This window comes from Palaemon carinicauda, chromosome 20 (genome assembly GCF_036898095.1).
Source record: "Palaemon carinicauda isolate YSFRI2023 chromosome 20, ASM3689809v2, whole genome shotgun sequence".
NCBI classification, from domain to species: domain Eukaryota; kingdom Metazoa; phylum Arthropoda; class Malacostraca; order Decapoda; family Palaemonidae; genus Palaemon; species Palaemon carinicauda.
This window is the reverse complement of record NC_090744.1, coordinates 76,721-81,720: the sequence shown is the minus strand read 5'-3', so window position 1 is coordinate 81,720 and position 5,000 is coordinate 76,721.

Here is a 5,000-nt window from a genome sequence, read left to right as displayed (position 1 = left end):
CTCTCGACTTCTTCCAACTTGATTCATATCAGAAATACAATCTCTTTATCTGAAGCTCATATAAAATTAATTTTTACCACTTTGGAATGAGAGAGAGAGAGAGAGAGAGAGAGAGAGAGAGAGAGAGAGAGAGAGAGAGAGAGAGAGAGAGAGAGAGTTAATTAGTCAAACTTTTTTCTGTAAAACCCCCAAGTGTAACAGTCAAACCTTTTTTTTCTGTGAAACCCCAAGTTTAAAACATTAAAACAGATATTTCGTATATAAACTATAAAAGGAATTAGGTCAGTCTGTTATTATCTTTTACGGGTTGGTGACCGTAATATCACTCCTTTACGTCAATATATCCGTTTTTAAAATGGTGAATACTTGGCAACATTTATGTCAGGATTTTTACTTTTTTCATGGCAAACTTTTAGCAGTTTAGCTCATATTCTTATGTCCCGTGTTGTTAGAGTTGTTATCAACGTTACCACGGAATAATAATTCGACATTAATTAATGCATTTGATGTTTTAATCTACATTACTGAGACTGCAGCTGTTTACAAGCTCTATGGTGCTTCACCTCTCTGACTCTGAGTGATGACGTCATGTAAACAAACTACTTTTATTACACACGATACTACAAAAATAACAGATAGGAAGATTCATATTCCATCATTGAGGTATTGCAAACAGAATTCAATACTTCATAACATACATTAAAACACTTATAATTAAAGTCGAAACATGTTCTATCAATGCAATATGTTGCACATTACTTTCAATACACGTGTCGCTTAGGGTATATTACAGTACTTCTTCTTCTCCTCCTCCTCCTCCTCCTCCTCCTTCTTCTTCTTCTTCTTCTTCTTCTATTAACGTGCTTGTTCCCATTTTTGTCTGGGGTAAGCCACGGCCACCTAGAGATTATCTCTATGTGGTAGTGGGTAAGCACAGTTGCCTTCTTCTCGAAGGACTTTGCTAATTGGCTTTGGATAGACCGCAGTACCGGTAGTCTGCCCTGCTTGGCATCGCTTCACACCCCGGTAGCATATGTTCATGTGTTGTTGTACCGGTCACTAGCGTCCTTCCTCCCAGCAGTGAGGAGTCTTAGAGGGGTTAGATCGACAGACGTGTGAAGTGTCTGTTTTGTTTTTCGAAAGCGTTGGAATGACTTTGTTTGTGTGTCCGCCCACTTCGTTAGTTCGAGTCCTTTCTTGTAGATTCCCAGAAAATAGTATGATATAATAGAATCCTCTTCCTATTACCTTATCAAGTCTTAATCATTGGAGAACTAGAGCTAGAAATATTTTCCTACCATTAGAATGCCATCCTGTATAGGAAAACCAAAAGTTTGATAAATTACAGGAAATCGAAGCCAAAGATAAAAAACCTTTGTCGAATGTAAGCAATGCTTTATTTCGGAACATTATGTTGTATGTAAACTGAATAAAACAAACAATACAATGCAAGTTTCATGATAACTTATATGCTGTCGATTGCATACCTTTGAATATGCCCCGTATAATTATAAGAATCATAAAACACCACGAAATATGCATGTTGGAGGTGGGGAGGAGTAGTATTGAGAGAAACAGCCTCAGCGATCAGCTGATAATGACAGTTCGCTCACCTCAGACAAATTGATTGATTAAGTCAGTGTTGCCATTTCTACCATTTGCTACTTTTGAAAATGAATTAATGAAATCTACAGAAAAATTCGAGCTCCTAAATCATTTGTTATTTCTACAGAAATTCGTAGAAATCTAGAGAGAGAGAGAGAGAGAGAGAGAGAGAGAGAGAGAGAGAGAGAGAGAGAGAGAGAAAGCTTGACCCTCATCCTCCACCCGCTATATTTTGCTACTGATACCTTGAAATTTCACTGAGTTATAACCTCGTCTAAACAAAACTTTATTAATGGATTTTTCCTTCAACTATATGTACACGTGCTTAGGTAAAATAACCATACATCTTGAGTCATTAAACATTTAATTGATTCAACAAAAGAAAACACATTATTACCATATTTCCATCGTAAATATAGCAATCCTCCTGGTACGAATCCATCTCCTTCCCCCCCCCCCCCCCGCATACTCTATGATAAATCTAGCTCCTTTACCCGTTTTCCCACGGGGACCAACAATTCGATCGGGTAGAGTCCAACATTTGTCCACACACTCATTTTGATTAACCCATGTCTCATCTAGATATATTTCCGGTCGTGGAGAATAGGATTTTCGGTTCTCATCAATAAGCCTTAGATGTTTATTTCTTGCAAGAACAATATCGTTCCTTTCCTTCAAGAGCTTCCTATCGCTTTCATTTTTTTTTACAACGAAAGCCGAGTTCCTTAACAAGTTTGAGAAGGGAAATTCTAAGGTGGCTTCATCACCTTATCCTGCAGTTTTTCTATCGTTGGGATTTCCTCTCTTTAGTAGAAAGCCATTATGTCCCGACGTACAAAAGTCCTTATCAAAATCATCCAAGGCTCCCATTTCTGTTGACTTCCTTGACCTAGGGGCCATGGGGGAGTGCATCTCTCCACGCTTTTGTTGTTGATTTATCCTCTGAATGGAGGGAACGAACAGATATTCCTGTTACAGGAGCAGTCCTCTTTACAATGTCATCTTGGGATTCCTTGTTATATTGCTCACAAAGATCATTGCAGATCTTAATGACGGCGATTCATGTCTGGCTCGTGATCCGTCGCATTTGTTTTGTGTTTTTTAAGCAATCCTCCATTATTATAGTTACTCCTTTATACTTCAGTGTATGTATAGTATATCGGGGAATGGTTACTAAGCTTACAGCTGCTTCTCTTTATTCAGTGTTAGCTCGGTTAACAAATGCGTTTGAAATTCCCGCCAATTACAGTAACTGGCTATTTTAGTGATCATTCTGCCTCCCTAGATAAGGCGCATGTTTTCTAAGCATGAAGTGTGTTATTTAGACACGTGGACTACTATATTCATAATATATAACATCTATTACAGCACACGGTTCTGATCAATTTCTCCTATATTTACGGGCTATTGAAGATAAGTGAATCATAGTGTATTCGAAATCGTGTAAAATCATTGACTTTGACTATTTGAGTAATACTGTAGTCATAGTTTTCTCAAAGTTCTCAAACGTTTTCATCATTTAACATACATTTTCGTTTTCTTTAAGAGTTTAATTAACTTCTACAATAAAAATAACCCGAATTAGTACTTGCGAGTGCCTTCGACACAGTGAAATGAATAGCCACACGAATAGTTGCTCTTTTCCAATTACAATCTTCGCTTAGCAAGAGGGGGGGGGGGGGGGAGCGTGCGGCAGGTATAGACAGTCTGTAACACCCAATTGCTTTAAGGAAACCTATCCATCGAATACATACATATTCCTGAGGTTTCTACACGGATGGCATTACAGTATTAGTTACACATAATATACAATATATATTCATAAGCCGAATACATTTATCCTTTTTCTTAGGCTAAACTAAGCCTTATGGTTTTGATATTCAATATTCATGTATTTCAAAAAGTGTATCATCTACGCCGTCCTCTTTTTCTAGCCCATAGAAACGTAAAGGTCCGGCCTCATTAGTAAAAGTTATTACCGTCTCTTCTCGTGATCCTTTTAAGCACCTCACCATTTCTATAGAAAACCCGCTAATATATTCAAATACTGAAAAGAATTTGTTGTCAAATATTTACATGTTAAAAGCCCATTCCCCGAGAAACACCTGAAATTGAGATCGTGTACCAAACACTAGTTAAAATCTCTCTCTCTCTCTCTCTCTCTCTCTCTCTCTCTCTCTCTCTCTCTCTCTCTCTCTACATTCCAACAAGAAAGGAAAATGTCCTAGATCTAGTATTTGTGAATGAGGTGAATTATGTTAAAGAAATAATAGTGTATAACACGGGAATTTCAGACCACAATGTCATAGAATTGATAGTCCATTCCAAAGCAAGTGATCGCTGAATTAATCAAAGCACAAAACTTTGTGAAGGATATGGAAAATATAATTTTTATAGTAAGAATATAAAATGGTCAGAAATAAATGAAGAACTGAATAAAGAATGGAAAAATGTATTTGTAAGTGATAATATACAGGTAAATACGGACATACTGTACAAAATACTGGAGAAAATTGTTGAAAAATATGTACCGAAAAAAAACAATAAACAAAAGACGTGCATACCAAGAGACAGAAGGATCTTATTTCAGAAAATTAGAAAGTGGAAGAAAAATCTTGCAAAAGAAAAAAATGTGTGGAAAATGAGGGAAATAAAATGTAAGATAGAAAATGCAGAACAAAAGATTATACAGTCGAAAGAAAATAAAAAAGGGACTTAGAAGAAAGGACACTTAAAAATATAAAAAGAAACCCCAAAGTACTATACTCCTATGCAAAAAAGATGAATAAAGGGAGATTAGAAATAGGCCCTCTAAGAATTGAAGGACGGCTAACGAATGAAAAAAAGGAAATATGCAACATATTAGCAGAAAAATATAAGAGTGAGTTCACGCCAAGAAATGCGAATGAGAATATTGAAACAGAAATGAGAGAAGAAAATGTTGAATATCTAACGGATATAGATATTAATGAAGCAGATATTGTCACGGCTATAAACGAAATTAAAAATGGATCGGCAGCCGGACCAGATGGAGTTCCAGCGATTTTGTTAAAAAAACTGCAAACACTATCGCGAAGCCACTTGCAATACTGCTAAGACAAAGTGTAGATATGAGCGAGATATATGTTAAACATAAATTAGCTTATATAACCCCTATCTTCAAAAGTGGATCAAGACTAGAGGCAAGCAATTATAGACCTGTTAGTCTAACATCATATATTATGAAAGTGTATGAGAGGGTAATAAAAAAGAAAATAATGAACCATTTGGTTAAAAATAATTTGTTTAATATGGGTCAACATGGTTAAAATCTCTCTCTCTCTCTCTCTCTCTCTCTCTCTCTCTCTCTCTCTCTCTCTCTCTCTGTTGCCCCGAACATGAAATATCGACCGGTG